General features: G+C 43.5%; 1 protein-coding gene across 3 annotated transcripts in view; it reads right to left on the bottom strand.

Moving 5' to 3' along the window:
* The window catches only part of LOC146835426 (uncharacterized), a 250,667-nt gene that overhangs the window by 60,067 nt on the left and 168,124 nt on the right, over positions 1–22,476 (bottom strand). The window contains exon 2 of one of the 3 annotated variants that reach the window (XR_014960441.1): positions 1,238–1,351. The exons of the other annotated variants lie outside the window; for them this stretch is intronic. The gene's annotated coding sequence lies outside the window, so the exon portion shown is untranslated. The remainder of the gene's footprint in view (positions 1–1,237; positions 1,352–22,476) is intronic. 3 annotated transcript variants of the gene reach the window in all.

Below are 22,476 nucleotides of genomic sequence, written 5' to 3'. Positions count from 1 at the left end.
GCGGGCCTTCCTGCGACTGAAAATAGCCCATGCCATGGGTCGATCCATTGGCACAGCATTGTCCACAAGTTTCAAATGAATGCCCAACAAGTAAAAAGTGCCAGGGGTACCAGACCAACTACTGTAAAGTCTATTGTATGTACGTCGTATCCATCTCTACTCCCCCCTCATCACAATACATAGTCGCAGAGGCTACTTCTACAATAAAATAGGAAATAAAACATTTAGTGCAGTCACCAAATTCCCCTCTAGACAAGAAAGAAGATGTATCGACCAGAATGCGCCAATATATTTCTTTGACACAACACCTACAACAATTTTTGAGCTCAGCAGCCAGCACCCCTCGAAGGGCGCCTGCCGTCCTCAAACCTCTTTCAACAGGTTGTCGCGATTATGTTCTTCTTGTATTTCATTGGAGCCAAGAATCCTTCTTTCAACATAATAGCCTTACTTCTGTCCTAGTATTTTTCAGCCGTCAGTCAGTGACCTTCACTCTAACAGCAGTACTGGCTCCCTATGAGGAAGCACATATCCTTTAAGACTCTTTGCTGGGTTTTCCCAGACCTTTACCGCAAAGGATCGAAAGACCTTTCTACTCTCTTCAGCTGGTCCAGGTAAGTCGCTCAGCTCCTATTCAGGTAGGAAAGTCCTGGGAGCTTGTTATCAAGAAACGGCATTAAAAGTATCACCGCTTTAGCGGCAGAAAACTGCAGCTAAAGCGGCGATAATGGGCTTGATAATATGCCGCAGAGAATTCCCATAGAAGCCCCTGTTCTGGTGTCAACATGAAGACTGGTTGCTTGGGGAGAAAGCCGATGAGCTGGTGCCTGACTGCAAGTCTGAGCAGCTTCTTGGAGGTTTGGGGGGCTTATATATGGCTTGGCATACAACAGTGAGAGAAAGTGTAAATATTCAGTTAATACCATCATTGGGGGGCTGATAATAATACAGATATAAATCTGGGTAGAGTTTACACTGATTATTAAGGATAGTAGGGATGTGTGATGTAAAATTCATCCTGTTTTATATTATGGATGCTGGAATAATAATAGCGGATCTTATACCTTGTTCGGGCAGGCGCCCTCAGCATGTAAGTGCACTCTACCGACCCCAGAGCGCATGCGTGATATCTCCAGACCTGATCTGGCCTTTGAAGTTCTTTCATCAGAGGGTCTTAAATCGCATAAAATATTGAGAAAATTACACAAAATCATACGTAATTATGCAAAATGCGAACCGGTCTTTTTGCTTGTTTTGCTGCTGTCTGGCAGAGGCTCTGTCCTGGGAGTACAGCTGCTAGGCAGGAGGGTCAGGCTGGGTCAGGCAACAGCTGTGTTCTTTACAGTGGATCCTGGTGTTGGGAAACAAGCACACAACATGATAACTTGAGCTTAATTAGCAGAAACAGACAGTTCTTTTTGCTAGACCAGAAATGAAGCGGCTCGTCTGAAGAGGCCTTAATTTATTGCATCTGCCTAATTAACATCCCGAGGCCAGCAGGAGGAATGCAGCCTAATAGGATTGTGCTTGCCATCATGACTCAGCATTGATTGCGCCAGCATCGCCCACTTCGCCTACTGATGGCGGGAATGACAGCGCCTAGATTACATCAGTAGCGCAGCCTCACCCGAGCGCTGTACACATCTGCCTAGCATCCTTCATCACCCGTGCCCTGACCCAGGGTCTGGTACCCGAGAACCACAGTCAGAATATCATCTGAAATAATATTGTTTCCTAAGACTCCTTTAAAAATAACACCTCTTTAGAATTCATAATCGCCCAATGAGACAATTATTTTGTAAATTATGTTTAGGACACAATATGACAGCTTTCGCCATCTGCCTCTATGCAGATGGTCCTTGGTGGTACCAGTAGACGGCAAGTTGGTGCAGCCCATATATATGTGTGCATATGTATATATATATGTGTGTGTGTGTATGTGTATATATATATATATATATATATATATATATATATATATATATTCACTGAAAAAACCATAGGTTTCAGGGGCGTTATAGTTAGCTGGACATTTCCCTCGTACAAAACCCTAGAAATTCCCCTGTTATAGTTAGTTCAGCTAACTATAACTCGCTCCCCCGCAATGCACTGCTGATGACGTCACATATTACATCACTGATGACATGGTCAGTGACATCACTGATGACATCTCAAATGGCATCACTGATGACGTCATCCAGTGACTGTGTATTTCAGTAAAGTTTAAATATGTTTTATATATTTATAGTGAAAGGCCTATGGAAGAATGAGTGGGTGTATAAGTGTGTGAATGGGCGATTTTCTAGGTGCGTAACTGACTCTATAAGTGAGTCATTAAATGAATCTTACTGCAGACTAGTGACTAAACTGTGTGAATGTCTGTATGTGTCTGTGTGTTGGTGTATAAGTGGCTGCATGGTTTTGTGAATAGCTATATGAGTGTCTATATGGGTTATTGATTGGTTGTCTGAGTGTTTGTGTGGGTAGGGTGTGTGTGACTATGTGCAGAGATATGTGAGTGGGTGTTTCTATGGGTGCATGGTTTTAAGAGTGCAACTGTGATGGACTGTATGGTTGGGTGAGTGTATGTATGGGTGTGTTAGTGATTGAATGTATATCTCAGTTGTACATGTGTCAGTAACTACATATGTGAAACGCAGTGTATATGTGTGTAAGAGTATATAACTATCTATATGTGAGAGTGTGTGATTTTGGGAGTGACTGTATGGATGAGTGTGTGCTTGTATCAGTAATTGTATAAGAGCGTCAGAATTTGTTAGTATTTTTATGAGTAAGTGAACTTGAGTGTGTTTAACTGTATAGGTGAGTAAATTGGACTGTGATTAATTATTTGCATGACTGACTAGGTGTGTCAGTACCTCAATGGATGATTGGCGGTGTGTGAGTGTCTATATAGGTGTATAAATGCATATGATAGTCCTGTACAGAGTGACTGTAAGTATGAGTGACTGTACAGGTGAGTGAGTAGAGATGTATGTAGACCTAAGAGTCAATGGGTGGGTGTGTAGTTATTGGTATTGGAGTATCTATGGTTGTCAAAATGGCCGTCTGAAATTTTGAGTCAGTGTATCAAAGGTTGCTTGTTTCCAGTCCAGGGAGGACCTGGCTTGGCAGTTCGGGCTGGACTGTTCCCATGAGACACAGGGTCAAGACTGATTTGCATATGGCTGGGTTCAAACTGGAATGGCATGGTGAGCAAAAAAACGATGGATTTAGGCCCAGATCTCTGTACTGGGGTGAATGTATGACATTGTTCTGCATTCTGTCCATCAATTGTTGTTTTTGCATTTGTCACCCCGAGTGGGACGGGTATGCTCAGACGTGAGTCCCGTGCTCTCCATGCCACTGGAATCAAGCTATCCTGGCTGAAGAGGGGTGAAACCCCGAAACCGGTCCTAGGATGCTTGTTTCCAGTCCAGGGAGGACCTGGCTTGGCAGTTCGGGCTGGACTGTTCCCATGAGACACAGGGTCAAGACTGATTTGCATTTGGCTGGGTTCAAACTGGAATGGCATGGTGAGCAAAAAAACGATGGATTTAGGCCCAGATCTCTGTACTGGGGTGAATGTATGACATTGTTCTGCATTCTGTCCATCAATTGCTGTTTTTGCATTTGTCACCCCGAGTGGGACGGGTATGCTCCGACGTGAGTACCGTGCTCTCCATGCGACTGAAATCAAGCTATCCTGGCTGAAGAGGGGTGAAACCCCGAAACCGGTCCTAGGATGCTTGTTTCTAGTCCAGGGAGGACCTGGCTTGGCAGTTCGGGCTGGACTGTTCCCATGAGGCACAGGGTCAAGACTGATTTGCATATGGCTGGGTTCAAACTGGAATGGCATGGTGAGCAAAAAAACGATGGATTTAGGCCCAGATCTCTGTACTGGGGTGAATGTATGACATTGTTCTTCATTCTGTCCATCAATTGTTGTTTTTGAAACTGACTAAATCATCAGACTACTGCTAGGACAGTGCCTGGGTAAAACTTTTAAATTTTCAGTTCTGGCACAGTGAAGAGAATAGTACATGGTACTGCACTTTAGTGTGAAACCCTGACTCATTTAATCAATCCATAAGCAAAGAATAGCTTCTAAAGCTACTAAAACTTGACAACATGACCGGTTTTAAAACAGTTATCTCTCAGTAAATACACAATGTTACCAAATGCTTCTATCACAATCCTTACTCAAATGCACACAGACTCACAGTGTGATTTTAGACAAGCAACACTATCCTAGCAGTTTACCAAAACTCATTCACTAGTCTAGAAGAGGAAAGGGTACTGCACACAATCTATATATTTCAGGACTGCACTTTTGTGTCAAAGCCTAACTCATTTAATCAGCGCATAAGCAAAGACTGGCTTCTAATGCTACTAAAACTTGACAACATGACAGGTTTTAAAAAAGTTATCTGTCAGAAAATACACGATGTTCCCAAATGCTTCTCACACAGTGTTTCCCAAACGCACACACACTCACAGTGTAATTCTAGACAAGCAACACTATCCCTAGGAGTTTACCAAAACTCATTCACTACAGTGGAAGAGGTAAGGGGAATGCACACAAACTACATATTTCAGAACTGCACTTTAGAGTCAAAGCCTGACTCATTTAATCAAAGCATGAGCAAAAACTGCCTTCTAATGCTACTAAAACTTGACAACAAGACAGGTTTTAAAACAGTTATCTGTCAGCAAATACACGATGTTACCAAATGCTTCTCTCACAGTGGTTCCCAAATGCACACAGAGTCACTGTGTGATTCTAGACAAGCAACACTATCCCTTGCACTGTACCAAAACACATTTCTTCATCTAGAAGGAGTACTACATTTTAGTGTAGAAACATAACTCATTTCACAAATTCATAAACAATGACTGGTTTCTAATTCTTCAATCAAACAAGGGAGCTACAGAGGGAACAAGTGCCAGGACGCCCTCCAATCAGCAATAGTTCCAACAAAAAAGTACTGGCACAATGTAGCAAAAAACTTTCTTGTTTCTCTGGACTAGGTGGGAGGGAGTGTACGTAATCACAGACCTCCAATGCTCGTTCATAAAATCTAGAGACAACCCATCCAGAATGCTACAAACTTAACAATTAAAATAGACAGAAAAGTGAGAAAAGGAGAGTGTGTGGTCAGTCCAAAAACAATTACACTCTACAGATGTCCTCAAATGGTGACGAGGTGAGAAAATATGTAGAGAAAGAGAGAGAGTGCCTCACGTGCGCACCACCAGAGGAGCTACTGGTTGGTTCTCACCAGCTTGCCCACGTTTCTTTCATCATCGGTCACTCTCTCTCGAGAAAAAGGGGGGTTTACGGTGTCCAATAGAAAACACAAAACACAAGACAGTGTCATGTGAAAAACGCAACAAACAAATAGATTGTGCAGACAACGACAAATATACAAATAGTGAAAGTGTCTAGACTCACAAATGATTGTTTTATTCTGGTTAGGAGTCTAACACTATGTTAAAAACCACAGCATGTTGCATACCTTAACAATGACGGCCAACATGTTTCATTGCCAATAGAGTTTGTGGCAAATTCATCAGGGCAAGAAGGGGTCAAAGAATCACCTTCTCAGGACACACACCCTAAAAAAGACTGACACACACAGACAAACAAACAGCATAGTCAGAGCGGGGAGGGATGAGTTTAACAACCAACCCACGGCTGGGGATGGTAACACCATTAGGTTCATTACCTGGTTTTGGCTATGGGCCCACGTACCAGCCACCAACCAGTTGCAGGGGCGTACTAAATTTTAAACTATCGGTTCCAGTGCTGAGGTGACGCCTGGTTAGACAAGAGACAGGGTGCAGGCACCAACGCTGGTCGTGCTTTGCTGAGCAGGATGGCGATAGTTTAAAATTTTTGTTTTGTCTGTGTGTGTCAGTCTTTTTTAGGGTGTGTGTCCTGAGAAGGTGATTCTTTGACCCCTTCTTGCCCTGATGAATTTGCCACAAACTCTATTGGCAATGAAACATGTTGGCCGTCATTGTTAAGGTATGCAACATGCTGTGGTTTTTAACATAGTGTTAGACTCCTAACCAGAATAAAACAATCATTTGTGAGTCTAGACACTTTCACTATTTGTATATTTGTCGTTGTCTGCACAATCTATTTGTTTGTTGCGTTTTTCACATGACACTGTCTTGTGTTTTGTGTTTTCTATTGGACACCGTAAACCCCCCTTTTTCTCGAGAGAGAGTGACCGATGATGAAAGAAACGTGGGCAAGCTGGTGAGAACCAACCAGTAGCTCCTCTGGTGGTGCGCACGTGAGGCACTCTCTCTCTTTCTCTACATATTTTCTCACCTCGTCACCATTTGAGGACATCTGTAGAGTGTAATTGTTTTTGGACTGACCACACACTCTCCTTTTCTCACTTTTCTGTCTATTTTAATTGTTAAGTTTGTAGCATTCTGGATGGGTTGTCTCTAGATTTTATGAACGAGCATTGGAGGTCTGTGATTACGTACACTCCCTCCCACCTAGTCCAGAGAAACAAGAAAGTTTTTTGCTACATTGTGCCAGTACTGGTTTCTAATTCTACCAAAATATAAAAACAGCACAGTTATCTGTCTACAAACACATGAAAAACACAAATGCTTATCACAGAATGGTTTCTACATGCACAAACACTGTCAACAAGATTGTAGAGAAAAAAAGTACTCCCTACACTTTAGCAGGAGAAATACATTAGTCTGATTAAAATCAAAATAGTCTACATACATCCCCTCACAATGAAATAACTCACCTTTCAAGTGGTTTTGTAGATTAAGAAGTATATCAGTCACACACCAGATTTTCTTATACATAATCTCTGCACTGTGCACCTCTCAGCAAAAACAAAGCATGGCAAAGTTTCCCTTTCATTTTCCACACATATACATGTAAACATCAAATCACAATCCTTCACACATAAATTCTAAAGCAAACACACATTTCTATTGGTTAAACATTTCAACCCTTTCCAAATGAAATACCTTTCAACCCTTCCCCCAATCTGCCTTCTGTCTATTACCATAGAAACAGGTCATGAAACACTGTACTGAGCACACAGGTAACAAGTTCAGCACACAATGTTGCTAAACAATACAGCAAGTGTGCTAGACTTTTCAACATATCAGCTTATCATATATAATGTTCCTTACAATCAGTTTTTGTTAACCAATAAGAATCATGCGTTTAAAAAACAGAAATATACACCCTACCTTTCAGTGTAGAAAGTTGTCATACAACAAATGATTTCTTGTCTTTTTTCAATTTTTTTTCCTTGGATCCACGCACCCAACGCGAGAGGATCGGTGCACCAAACGCGAAAAGGGGGCCCCAGGGGGTCCTTTTGGGACCCCCTAAGCACCTCTAGAGGGTCAGAGTATTTCCACTCTGCCCCCTTTAAATGTTTTACACACTTATTCCCCTTGCTTCTTCAGCCTCGCTTCTACCGAGGCAGAAAATGGCCGCCAACAGTTCCTGGTTTCGAATGTAGACAGACACTCGACAGCCAATTAGCATTCAGTGCGCGATCGGGAGGGTGCGCGCTGGGTTCGGGGAGGGTGCACTTACGGTGCGGGTAGGGTGCGCGGATCCTCCCCGGCCATAGATATATATGTACTTTTAACTCTAATTTTCTCAGGAGCTACTGAACAGATTCACGCCATTTATGCAAAAGGCACGAGTCTGAACTGAGGACTGCCTCTTTGCCAAATTTGGTGTCATTCTGTTCAGCGGTTCGGGCTGTAGCTGCGACAACAGATCCTATGGGAAATTGCATGGGGAAAACGCGTTTTGGGAACCCCTTTTTTCTCGGCCCCTGCTTGACGAATCACCACAAAACTTTCAGGGTAGGAGTGGAGCGGAGCTGGCCGAAAGTTTGGAAAATTTCGCGAGGATTCGTCAACCGGCGCCAAAGTTATTCCCAATAGAATGTTGCGGATTTCCTATGGAAAATATGTCCTAACTATAACTATCTACTGGCGACCGCCAGTAGATAATATATATATATATATATATATATATATATATATATATATATATATATATATATATATATATATTCACTTAAAAAACCATAGGTTTCACACATGTTATAGTTAGCTGGGCATTTCACTCGTGAAAAACCATTGAAATTTCCACGTTATAGTTAGTGCAGGCAACTATATCTCACGTGACCGCAATCCTCTGCTGATGACGTCAGATATTACATCACTGATGACATATGTGTTTTTCTGAAAAAAAAATATTTGTAATATATGTATAGCTAAAAATTAATGGAAGAAGACATGGGTAAATAAGTGTCTAAATACAGTATTAGCATCAACAGAGGATTGCGGTCGCGTGAGTTATAGTTGCCTGCACTAACTATAACGTGGAAATTTCAATGGTTTTTCACGAGTGAAATGCCCAGCTAACTATAACATGTGTGAAACCTATGGTTTCTTAAGTTAATTTGCAAGGTGTTTTAAATGCTAATTCCTAACTATAACGTGTGTGAAACCTATGGTTTTTTTCAGTGAATTTGTACGTTTTTTTAAATGCTAAGTTATGTATTTATTTATTTATTTAGTTTTTTTAAAGTTTTTTCACCGTTCGCGTACCGTGTGCGCACGGTGCGCTTCGCGCACCGTGCGCACGCTGTGGGCACGCGGTGCGCTTTGCGCACCGCGCACCCACGTTACGTGGTTCGCGGAATTTTTCCGTTTCTACTGTGCGCGTACGCTACGCGCACTCCGCGATTTTTCGTAAAAAAATTAAAATACATTTTTGCCCTTGGGGGTCCTTCTGGGACCCCCTGACCAAGGCTAGGGGGTCAGGAACTGTCCAGCCTGCCCCCTTTTCACGTTATCCACCTTTGTTTTTCACCCCCTCAGACTGCGGGAGACAAAATGGCGGCCGACACTTCCTGGTTTCGACCGATTCGAATGTTTACTAAGATCTAACAACCAATCAGAATCGCGCTCGCGCACGGCAGCGTGCGCGTACGGTAAGCTTACGGTACGCGCTCGGAGCGCGTCTATAGATATGTCTATTGATTTAAATGCTATTTTCTCAGGAAATACTGAACAGATTTACACCAGACCTGCACAAGGCACATCCCTGACCTGAGGACTACCTCTCTGCCAAATTTCAAGTAATTCTGTTCAGCCGTTCGGGCTGCAGCTTGGACTAAAGGTCCTATGGAAAAATGCATGGGGAAAACGCGTTTTGGGACCCCCGCTTGACGAATCCCCCCGAGACTTTCAGGGAAGGAGCGGAGCGGAGCGCCCCACCTATTTTGAAAATTTCGCGAGGATTCGTCAATCGGCGCCAGAGTTATTCAAAATAGAATGTTGCGGATTTCCTATGGAAACACGGTCCTAACTATAACTATCTACTGGCGACCGCCAGTAGATAATATATATATATATATATATATATATATATATATATATATCTAGCTCTCTCCTCTTTCTCTCTTTCTCTCCCCCTCTCTATCTCCCCTCTCTATCTCTCTCTCTCGCTCTCTCTCCCCTCTCTATCTCTCTCTCTCTCCCCCTATCTCTCCGCCTCTCTATCTCTCTGTCCCCCCTCTCTATCTGTCTCTCTCTCCCCCTATCTCTCCGCCTCTCTATCTCTCTGTCCCCCCTCTCTATCTCTGTCTCTCACTCCCCCTCTCCCTTCTCTCTCGGTCCCTCTCCCCCTCTCCCTTCTCTCTCTGTCTCTCTCGGTCTCTCTCCCCTTCTCCCTTCTCTCTCTGTCTGTCTCTCTCTCTTTCTCTCTCTTTCTGCCTCCCCAGCCACAGTGGTTATTAATTGACTGAGAGATCAGTGCAGCAATAGGAGTCACCTCTCATGATTATGCAAAGTATTGCGTTGTGTGTAAGCCTGGCCGTTGAACTACGCTCCGTTCGCGGAGCTTGCGAAGTTTAGGCAACTTCGCCATTCGCGTAGAGCGTGAAGTTGCAGATTGCTACGCGATCTAGCGCGTAGCGTAGTAGTTTTGCTTCCTCGCGCGCTCAATATTCATTCTCGCACGCGCGGTAACGTCTTACCGTGATTCTGCGATCGCCAGCTTGCTTTTCTGTCCGTTCGCGAGCGCCACGAGATTTGTAATATGGCTGCCCAAGCCAGCGAGAGTGTGCGAACGCGAGCACGTCATTCGGGCGCGCGATCTGACTTCCAGCGGCTGTCTTGGTAAGATCGCGATCCCGAACATGCAAAAACTACAATCTGGCGAAGAATATCTCGCGATCTTCATAAAACCTTCTCTAAAATGATAATTTTGATCAGAAAAACTCCTCAGATTGTGATATTGCTGTAGTCTTTTGTGTAAGGAGGAGTCCTTTAATTTTTTTAACTCTTTTTTTCAAGAGGAAGGAAGTGGCCCTGAGTCTACAACTTCCTGTTCCTGTCCAGCAGGCTCCTCCCAGTGCTTTGTGCATGTGCTGTTCACTTTCATTTGGATTTGGAGCTGGAAGGATCACTTTTTGTGTCTGTCTGCTGCATCATACCATTGGATTGGATTTATTTGAGGACTTTTTGATTTGAGATTTAATTTACTACAAGTAAGTTGGAGAATTGGTGTGTTTGTTTCATTGGGGCTTGTATTACCTACATTTTTCTGGGTTTTTCATTGTTTTTTAAAATTATTGTTGTGGCGGGTGGCCTGTGCTTTCAATAGTGGCCTAGTTGTTTTTCTCTGCAATTTCAGCCAGTAGGGTACCCATGGGTCCATGTTTCGTGGTGTCTGTAGAATTTTCAACATCATGTAGGGCATGGATGGCATAGGATTATTTGAAATGCTAAATGTGGCTGTGGTGTATTTCACTGTTGGTGTGTGTGTGTGAAATACTTTTTGTTGGATGTGTGTGGTTGATGTGTAACTTCTTTCCAATCCTTTCGTAGCCCTGTTGATTTTCATTTTTGTATTAAAGCTGTGTTGTTTAGCATTAGCAGGCCTCCTTTGTCCAGTCATATATTATAGGCCTGCTTCAGTTCATTGTTTTCCATGGCCTGTTGTGACTGTGAGTGCCCATGTGGCTTGTGGCAATTTTGTGGTGGTAGTTTAGTAGTGTGTGCTACTTTTTCCATAAAGGCCTGCATTTCTTTTCTTTGTTCCCCTTGGCTTATGCTTGTTGTTGTTGTGTCCTCCTGGCCATGTGTGGTGGCCATTTTGTGGAGCCATCCAAGCACTGTGCTTGCTTTTGCCATTCTGTTCCTAGCTTGTGGCCTAGTCTGCCAGTAGGCCCAGAGGTAGTCGGCCTCAAATCTTTGGTGCGTTATTTAAATTTACAGTTTGTGTTGTGTGTGTTGAATTATTTTTTCACACCGTGTATGGCTTTGGGTTTTATTGCAAAAGTTTTTTTTGGGGGTGGGATAGCAGTTTTTGGGTGTGTGTTAAATAAATAGGGATTTTCAGCCAATAGGTAACCCTAGGGATTCAGCTCGCGTACTTTCGGTAACTCTGCACAGCGCGACAACGCAGACTTACAGTTTTCGGCATGTTCGCGCTCTCAATATGCGTGTTCGCGCCCGCGATAAATCATTTTTGCACAGTTCGTGATCCCGAACACGCAGCATTTGCAATCTGGCAAACAATATCTCGCGAGCAACATAAATCCATCTCGAAAACGCTGATTTTGTGCATTTTGCTAAAAAAACTCCTCAGGTTGTCATTCAGCTGTAGTTTTGGAGCACGGAGAAGCTTTTATTTTTTTTTCAATATTTTTTATGAGAGTAAGTAAGTTCCACAGGCACTACAACTTCCTGTTCCTGTCCTTTTTAATCACTTTTTGGTTATTATTGTGGTGGTTGGCCTGAGCATGTGTGTGGCGGCCATTTTAGGAAGGCAGGCATTGTGCTTTTGCCATAGGCGTACATTGACTGTCTTCCATTTCTTGTTGTTGTTGTGGGTGTGTGGCGGCCATTTTGTGGAGCCATCCAAGCAGTGTGCTTGCTTTGCCATTCTGTTCCTAGCTTGTGGCCTAGTCTGCCAGTAGGCCCAGAGGTAGTCAGCCTCAAATCTTTGGTGCGTTATTTAAATTTACAGTTTGTGTTGTGTGTGTTGAATTATTTTTTCACACCGTGTATGGCTTTGGGTTTTATTGCAAAAGTTTTTTTTGGGGGTGGGATAGCAGTTTTTGGGTGTGTGTTAAATAAATAGGGCTTTTCAGCCAGTAGGTAACCCTAGGGATTCAGCTTTTGTACTTTCGGTAACTCTGCACAGCGCGACAACGCGGACTTACAGTTTTCGGCATGTTCGCGCTCTCAATATGCGTGTTCGTGCACGCGATAAAGCATTTTTGTACAGTTCGCGATCCTGAACACGCAGCATTTGCAATCTGGCAAACAATATCTCGCGAGCAACATAAATCCATCTCGAAAACGCTGATTTTGTACATTTTGCTACAAAAACTCCTCAGGTTGTCATTCAGCTGTAGTTTTGGAGCACGGAGAAGCTTTTATTTTTATTTTAAAAAATTTTATGAGAGTAAGTAAGTTCCACAGGCACTACAACTTCCTGTTCCTGTCCTTTGTAATCACTTTTTGGTTATTATTGTGGTGGTTGGCCTGAGCATGTGTGTGGCGGCCATTTTAGGAAGGCAGGCATTGTGCTTTTGCCATAGGCGTACATTGACTGTCTTCCATTTCTTGTTGTTGTTGTGGGTGTGTGGTGGCCATTTTGTGGAGCCATCCAAGCAGTGTGCTTGCTTTTGCCATTCTGTTCCTAGCTTGTGGCCTAGTCTGCCAGTAGGCCCAGAGGTAGTCGGCCTCAAATCTTTGGTGCGTTATTTAAATTTACAGTTTGTGTTGTGTGTGTTGAATTATTTTTTCACACCGTGTATGGCTTTGGATTTTATTGCAAAAGTTTTTTTTTGGGGTGGGATAGCAGTTTTTGGGTGTGTGTTAAATAAATAGGGTTCAGCCAGTAGGTAACACTAGGGATTCAGCTCGCGTACTTTCGCTAACTCTGCACAGCGCGTCAACGCGGACTTACAGTTTTCGGCATGTTCGCGCTCTCAATATGCGTGTTCGCGCACGCGATAAAGCATTTTTGTACAGTTCGCGATCCCGAACACGCAGCATTTGCAATCTGGCAAACAATATCTCGCGAGCAACATAAATCCATCTCGAAAACGCTGATTTTGTGCATTTTGCTAAAAAAAAACTCCTCAGGTTGTCATTCAGCTGTAGTTTTGGAGCACGGAGAAGCTTTTATTTTTTAAAAAATATTTTTTATGAGAGTAAGTAAGTTCCACAGGCACTACAACTTCCTGTTCCTGTCCTTTGTAATCACTTTTTGGTTATTATTGTGGTGGTTGGCCTGAGCATGTGTGTGGCGGCCATTTTAGGAAGGCAGGCATTGTGCTTTTGCCATAGGCGTAAATTGACTGTCTTCCATTTCTTGTTGTTGTTGTGGGTGTGTGGCGGCCATTTTGGGGAGCCATCCAAGCAGTGTGCTTGCTTTTGCCATTCTGTTCCTAGCTTGTGGCCTAGTCTGCCAGTAGGCCCAGAGGTAGTCGGCCTCAAATCTTTGGTGCGTTATTTAAATTTACAGTTTGTGTTGTGTGTGTTGAATTATTTTTTCACACCGTGTATGGCTTTGGGTTTTATTGCAAAAGTTTTTTTTTGGGGTGGGATAGCAGTTTTTGGGTGTGTGTTAAATAAATAGGGCTTTTCAGCCAGTAGGTAGCCCTAGGGATTCAGCTCGCGTACTTTCGGTAACTCTGCACAGCGCGACAACGCGGACTTACAGTTTTCGGCATGTTCGCGCTCTCAATAAGCGTGTTCGCGCACGCGATAAAGCATTTTTGTACAGTTCGCGATCCCGAACACGCAGCATTTGCAATCTGGCAAAAAATATCTCGCGAGCAACATAAATCCTTCTCGATAACGCTTTTTTTGTGCATTTTGCTGAAAAACCTCCTCAGGTTGTCATTCAGCTGTAGGTTTGGAGCACGGAGAAGCTTTTATTTTTTTGAAAATAATTTTATGAGAGGAAGTAAGTCCCACAGAGACTACAACTTCCTGTTCCTGTCATTTGTAATCACTTTGGTTATTTGTGGTGGGTGGCCTGAGCATGTGTGGCGGCCATTTTGTGGAGGCTGGCATTGTGCTTTTTGCATAGGTCTCCAAGCTTGTGGCCTAGCCGTACAGTAGGCCCAGGGGTACTACTCATCAATCATCACGGGTGCATGGAATTTAAACAACTGTTTTTGTGTTGTGCATTAAATTTCAACATCATGTATGGCTTTGGATTGAATTGTAAAATGTGGCCTTTACTTTTTTTCGGGGGGTAGATTTCACTTTTTGGGTGTTGTAAATAAATGCTTTTAGTTTTTGTGGATATGTTCATTGTTGTTGCTCCCTGATGCTGCATCCATCCCGTGACATGCACACATTTTTATTTAGGGCAAACAGGCTAGACTACATTTATGTTTTTGTTCTTTGATATTCTTCTTCCTGAGTGTACACAGTACAAATACAACAGGATCCCTGGCCTTGTCAGTCTCTTAATGGCTGGCTATACTGTTGTTGTTCACTGACTTCATAAAATGTATTAATTGTGACCACTAACCAGACACTAATAAGTTATATATATTATGGATCTTTTGACTGATGTTCTTCTGGCTTTTTTTCTTTTAGGTGCACAAAAGACAGAGGAGGTGTGTCATCATCATCCACCGCTGTGGTGCCAGACCGACGTCCTGCTGCTGTACACAACGTGACGTGTGAGTCACCTGACCAGGCATCTCTGCAACTTGTGCAACTGAGTGCTGTTTTGACATCTGTTGAGGATGCCCCCAAAGAAAGCAGGTAGCAGGTCCTCCGGTACCAAGAAAGTTGCCATGGAGAAGAAGGAACAGAAGAAGAAGGAAGTGTCACTTAAGTCTGGTGTGCCTCCCAAAACCTTTTTTGGTACACCAAAAATGACGCCTGCAGCAGCGGTGTCTGGGGGCCAAGCTGGGGGCAGCACCTCCACATCAGTGGGCCCAACCCACCAACCCAGGCCCAAGCAGATGAGTGTGGAAGAGGTAGCCAGCTTTATGGTGGAAAGCAGTGATGCTGAGCCTGAACTAAACTTATCGCTATCTCAAAGTAGTACACAATCAACGCAGGAGGGAACACAGCAGATAAGTGGTCAACAGCCGCAGCCACCGCCACCGCCCGCAATAGTAGCTGTTGTTCCTCCCGAAGTAGGGTCAGTTCAGGAAATTGAGCCTCATGCAGAGGAAGAAGAGGAAGCCACTCCTTTAGAAGTTCCATTGGCTTCCAAATCCCCAGCAAGGAAAAGGAGGGTTAGTACATCAAGTTCTTCACCAAGCCCCCCTTCTGATGATCTAGATGCCACTTGGAAGCCACAAACTGAGTCTGAGAGGGAAACACATCACAAGAGCAGGCATGGGAAAAGGAAGGTTCCAGAAAGCCTTACACTTATGGATGTTGATGTAGAAGAGCAGGATGATGATGATGATGATGAGCCAGTCATCACAAACATCACTCCCGGGCCTGAGGAGATGGAGACCAACATTTTTACACTATCCAAAATGGATGCGAGGGATGTAGCATGCATACCTCCAACACAGGTAACACCACCACGACCTCCAGCTTCCATATTTACATTAGCAAAGGGCCGGCAGCGTCCTACATCCAGCACAAGCACCACCTCAGCAGAAGTAGATAGTGGTACTGCACAGAGTCAAATGCAACACACACCCTCCAGTTCATCCGGCATTGGAAGTGGGAGTGGCACCTCCAGCAGGAGACAAAAGTTAAGCTCCCCAGTGTGGGACTTCTTTACGGTTAGCGGAAAGGAGGAGAACATAGCTATATGCTCCGTTTGTCATACCTCTGTTAGTCGTGGTAAACTTGGTACAAACTATGGTACCGGAGGCCAAATGACCCATCTGAAAAAACACCACGCAATCCAGTGGGAGGAGCACCTTCGTCTCATCAAAACTGGAACCATTACTGTTGGGCATAAACGAGTAGAAAGTCCGCTCACGGTGGAACAGGAAGAAGAGGGAGACATTCTCTGTGGTAGTGATGCACAAAGTAGCCCTGTCCCCAGCACTGCAGTGGTAACGCCCACATCCTCAGCCACATCTCATAGGCACAAGTGTAAGAGTCATGTGGTAAATAAAATAAATATTACCGGACTGAATTTCATGCGGAATCTTAAATTAAAGTAAATAGCTCAAAATAACAAGAGGCAGAATCCGTGGTATAAGAGGTTTTCTAATGGGCTTTATTCCATTCAAAATGGCCGACTCGAGTGGCGGCCTTCAGGTTCCGTCACCACGAGGGTTCAGGAAGTGAAGTACAATAACTTATTAACAGACATACATTTTTATAATAAGTGCATTACAATGAAACGAATGTAGAAGGCGTAACATTTGATAAGAAAAATGACGTAACAGTGACATAATCGAAACTAGGCGTAATAAGGAATAAAAGAAACATAATTGGCTTGCATTATCAGACATAGGTGGATCTATAAGATAATACTTGGCATAGATGCGCGCGCAGCAGCATGACGTGTAATTGACGTGTAACTAGGGGGTGAAGGGGACTTGACATTTAGCTCTACATGTGGAGACGAGAAGTCTGGGGTCAAGTCATCCTAATCCCAAATCATATCTAACATCCTATGTTTAAAGAACTATGTTATCCACAAGGAAGAGACTCTCGGACAGAATCTATTCTATACTGACTATGTGCGTGTACAAGCGTCTAAGTGTCTATATGAGATGCGAGGGGCAGAAAACTTTCCATAGCAACAGGGCTATGAATCACTTGCATGAAGACAGAGAAGCCTGGCCTTTTGCTTGGTAACTGGAGGAATGTTTACTTAAACTACTAGGCAAGAATGCATCGGCTGAAGAGCAAAATAGATAATTCGAAGGTGAAATACAACTTCTTGGCAGACAGGCGAAAACTGGCCGAGGCAGGCACCGTTAGCTGCACAGAGAGTAGGACAAAGTTCATGGATACAGATGCGAGCTCAAGCTGAAGCTGTCAGAGACAGAGAGCAGGGAAAGGCTTTGAGGACAGAATCGGGCCTACTCGCCTGAACTGTAAAAATGGAGTAACTTGGCCATATAAAGTCGGTGGCCTTTTATACTTAGGAATCGAATATCCAGCCCATTGATGGCGGATCTGACAGAGAACATGTTGACGGTAGACACACATATGTTTGCGTCTTAGAAACTGGAACTGGAGGGAACATACATGTACTTGTAACATGCATATAGAACCGTTGGGGTCCAAGATAGGGGACATAACTGACCAGGAAAATCCACATTTCCACATTCCCTCCTTGTCCCCTTCTTGCCCTTCACGAGACATCAATCTTCATCATTCCATCGATTTGCTCATGGAGCATCATTTCTTCTTCCTTCTTCTTCCGGGATCTTGAGCGAAAACCTTGATGTGGAATACACGATGTGGCACACAGACCACAAATCGCTGGTCCACATTGCAAACATATGCAACAACTGAAAAGCATAAGAAGGCCAATACCTAGGAAGGATAGAACTCTCCATCCCCAGGCTGATATCACACTCCAAAACCACCCGGACCACGTCCAAGTGCCTGGATTCTCGTGTATCTGGCTTACAATCTTATGAAGGCGTGTTATAGCTTTATATACAGATGGCGAATTTTCTGGTATGAAAATGCAGCAGCTGGATCCGATGACCCTGCAAGCTCCGCCCCTATCGGCCAGGATGACGTCAAGGACAAGACGATTCTGGAGAACAACAATTCTCATCACTGATTGTTCCTCTGTCAGATTGCCTAGGGCGGCTATAGTCTCGTTTACTACAGCTTCAAGAGTCTTGGTGAGTCTGCGTATCAGCTTACTATTTGATATTGTACCTATATAGGGAAAGATACCTTTATTGAAATCTACATACTTGTCCCATGCCGTCTCAGTATAATCGACAACTGGGAGATCTCTTCGCTCTCTATTGTGTACTAAATGAACATTTCGATAATAATCAGGAGGAGCTAGGAAAACAGGTGGCAGAAGGAATGCTATGTAACAGGTACCATCCCAATCTAGAGGCAGACGCATATATGCCGTCTGACCACATATAAAGTAAGAATGGCGAGAAGCTCTAAATGAAGATTTGCCTTGATCACTATATTCTACTGTAGTAACGCATTGGCTATGGCCCATATGTATGGAACCAACTTTTCTCACACATAATTCACCCTTTACTGGAAATACTGACATAGTGGGCAGAATTAGTTCAACTTCGGATTTGACATTCAAAATCATAAGATTAGGCGTAAAATTACCTAATTTATACACTTCATTTTCTAAATCAGTTCCTGTTCTACTGGGGTGACCCTCCTTATTAGGGTGACAGACTTTGAATAAAACTAGATTTAGATTTCCCCATATCCAATGTTGTTGATAAACTGCTGTGTCTGGGTCTATGGAATTTAATAAACTAAACCATGCTCCACAGGAGCCATTGCGTGTAAATGGATGTGGAAAGAAAGGCAGAACTCCTTTGTTATTCTGATAGGGAGGGAGTCGGCCACACACCCAACAATTGGTCACATTACTAGTCTGATGGGAATGATGTAACATACTAATGAATGTGTTATTGCGCAGCGCAAGTCTATAGGACAACTCATGTGGCGGTAGGTCACTAAAAGAATGTTCATCAGTTATATTGAAAACACGTTTAGAAACAGGATGATATATGTGCAAAATCATACTCGTAATAATTACTAAAATACTCAATAAAAACAAAATTAATAATGTCACAATACAGTGGTTACGCAGTAATTTACAATAAGCATGTCGTTTCATTATGATTCTGGACTCTGCATCATTCAGACCTAAGGGATACATGTCGGGACAGATTCAACCGCTTCACCTTGGAGAGGACTTAAACAATCAAATCGTCCGACAGTTTAGATCTGGACCTGAGTTTCTGTTTATAGCACTGAGAGTCATTTTGTTCAACAAAAGGAAGTTTTGAATCAGTCTGTGAGGGAGTGCAGGGCACAGTGTCTATATCTGAAGGTAGTCCATGAAATTTTTTTATATGGGTGGAATGCACCCATCCTTTCCGTCCTTCGATCTTCACAGCTGTTCTGGTCGTCAGCAGGACCTGCTTAGGCAACTTCCACCTAGGATCCAATTGGCTTTTCCTATCAAAATTCCGAACCAGGACAAAGTCCCCGGGGACCACGTCATGGGGTTTCACCTCAGTGTTGTCAGGAAAAGCTGCGACCACCTGTGAACGAGAAGATTGTAGTGCAGACATCAAGGAAGCCAGGTAATCTGTCAGCATATTACAGTCAACATCAGTTATTTTACGGGGTATAGGCGTCCCCCACATATTCGGTGGTCTACCAAAGATCACCTCATACGGGGATAGCCCTGTTCGAGAGTGTGCTACCATTCTCATGTAGAATAGCGCAACTGGTAAGGCTACTATCCAGTCCACACCTTTTTCCTGACATATTTTGGACAATCTGATTTTTAAAAGTTGATTATGTCGTTCCACGAGACCTGCTGCCTCGGGGTGTCGGACACAGTGGAATTTCCACTGATATCCCAACAAAAGTGAGACATGTTTCATTAATTCGGATGAGAAAGGCTGGCCGTTATCTGAATATACAACACGTGGTAAACCGTACCGTGGGAAGAATTCTCGAACTAGCTGCTTGGCAGTAGTCGGGGCAGTGTAATCTGATACGGGATACGCCTCTGTCCAACGGGAGAGAGCGCAGACAACTACGAGGACATATTTGAATCCTCGACAACGTTCCATCTGAATATAATCCATCTGGAGGACTTCAAAAGGATGGTCAGGAGGCTGAAATCCACCCTGCTCTACGGGAACACTCTTTCCTGGATTAAACTGACAACATATCATACAGGTACGAACTTTTTGTTTAGCTGCTGCTCGTAAATGTTTGTTGAACCAAATGTGCTGAATGCTGTCTAGCATAGCCTTCTCTCCTAAATGTGCTGGACTGTGAACTGTAGCTATAATGGCTTGAACCATGGAATCAGGGAGAAACCATACAGATTTCTCTTTCGTCATCCATCCTTGATCTGTCTGGATCCCTCCTAGTTCAGTCCACTTCTTTATTTCTTCTGCTGTGGCATGTGTCTGTATGTTAATTACATCAAGTGTGGGATCCTTAATTGTCATACACTGTGTTGGTGTCTGAACTATTGGCTTTGTCATGTCGGATGTGCAATTCTGAGCAGTCTGTTTGGCTGTTCTGTCAGCTAAATCATTGCCTTGAGAAATGATATCAGTAACCTTCGTGTGTGCTTTACATTTCATAATTGATATTGCAGTCGGTAAATGAATCGCGTCTAACAGAGCATGAATGAGGGACCCGTGTTGAATATGTGTTCCATGAGAAGTTAAATAACCCCTCTCCCGCCAAAGCACTCCGAAGTCATGTACGACTCCAAATGCATAACGTGAATCAGTATATATGTTGACTTTCTTGTCCGTGGCTTGAATACAGGCTTGTGTTAGAGCAACAAGTTCTGCTGCTTGGGCTGACAAAGTATCTATACAATTTGTCTCAATAACTTCAGTGTCTGTTGTGACTGCATATGCGGCAACTAAATTTCCTGTACTTGTCCTCATACACGAACCATCTACATATAACGTCAGGTCTGGATCTAGCAATGGAACGTCTGTCAAGTCTTGTCTAGGTTTCGTCTTTATTTCAATGATTTCAACACAATCATGAGCTAGTGGGTCTGTTCCAATTACAGGTAATAGTGTAGCAGGATTCAATGTATTACACCGTCGGATCTCTATGTGTGGTTGAAACAATGTCAGTTCATAACCAGTAAGTCTTGCTATGGTCAAGTGTTGTGTTTGTGTTCGGTTCACAAGAACCTCTACTGCATGTGGTACTTGTACTGTCAATGGGTGTCCTAATACTATGGCATCGCTTTGTCTAATTGCTAAAGCTGTCGCTGCCACTGATTTCAGGCATGCAGGCAAAGCCTGAGCTACGGGATCTAATGTACTGGAAAAATAAGCACATGGCTTGCGTGATCCTGCTTGATCCTGAGTGAGTACTGATAAGGCAGTACCTTCGCGTTCTGTAACAAAGAGTGTAAAATGTTTGCTATAACATGGTGTTGCTAAAACAGGTGCTTGACATAAAGCTTCCTTTAGGCTTTCAAAAGCTTGTGAATGTTCCTGAGTCCAAGGGAGAACAGTCGATGTGGCTGCCTCCTGTGTGGTTAACTGAATGAGTGGTTTTGCTAGAAATGCGTACTGAGGGATCCACTGTCTACAATATGAAGTGAGGCCTATAAAAGCCCGCACCTCCTTTTGTGTCTGGGGTATTGACATGTTAGCAATTAACTGGATGCGATCTGGTGTAAGCTGCCTTCCCTCCTTGGACAGCGAGTGACCAAGATAAATAACTCGCTGAACACAGAATTGCAGCTTAGAAGGGGACACCTTGTGCCCCTTGTCGGCTAGGAAATGTAAAACTGTCAGAGAAGCTTTTTCACATTCTGGCTCGCTTCTCGCGGTGATCAGCAGATCATCGACATATTGAAGCAGTGCTGTATTGACTGGCATGTGGATACTGTCAAGTTCTCGTTTCAGTGCTTGGCTGTAGATGCTGGGGCTTTCTGTAAATCCTTGGGGAGCGCGTGAGAATTTAAAGCTGCGCCCATTTAAACTGAATCCGAATAAGTATTGGCTCTCCGGATCTATTGGGACGCTGAAAAAGGCATTCTTGAGATCAATTACGGTAAAAAATGTAGCTTGAGAATCAATGGCTGTCAGTAATGATGAGATATCGGGGACCACGGGGAATTGTGGCACAATGCATTTGTTTAATTCCCGCAAATCAATAACTAATCGATATACTGGTGGGGCCATAGGATCAGTTCGTTTAAGAATCGGAATTATCGGTGAATTACACACATTGGAGTTGGTTTCTACAACCACTCCTTGCGCAACTAGCTCGTCAATGATCTTCAGTAAAGCCACTACAGCATCGGGTGGTAACTTGTATTGTCGCATTCGTGGTAGTACCACTCCTGCCTTCAGTGTGACTCAGTATGGTGTAATGTTCATGCAGCCAACATCAGTAGGGCCTTGTGCCCATAGATGCGCTGGTAAGTTCTGTAGTCGGGAATCCATGTCTCTGGATACATAGTGACCTTTGAAATCACGTAAAAACAACCTTACTCCTTCCGGAGAACAACATATTATGGCTCCTAGTGCTTTCAGAGTTTTAATTCCTAACAGATTTTCTGGGCATGATTTAGTAAGCAATAAATCTGTAGTTCGTGTCAAAGGTCCTATCGTAAGTGGTAGAGGCTTTGATACTTCATTAACAATAGGTTTTCCTGAAAAACCAAGGGAAACATTTTGAGAGCCTGAGAGGGGTGCCCCTGGAACTTCACTACGTTTTATAGTTGTTCGACTTGCCCCTGTATCG

Source organism: Triturus cristatus, chromosome 4_2 (genome assembly GCF_964204655.1).
Source record: "Triturus cristatus chromosome 4_2, aTriCri1.1, whole genome shotgun sequence".
NCBI classification, from domain to species: domain Eukaryota; kingdom Metazoa; phylum Chordata; class Amphibia; order Caudata; family Salamandridae; genus Triturus; species Triturus cristatus.
Note: the sequence above shows the minus strand (reverse complement) of the source record. Positions and strands in the feature narration are given on the sequence as shown.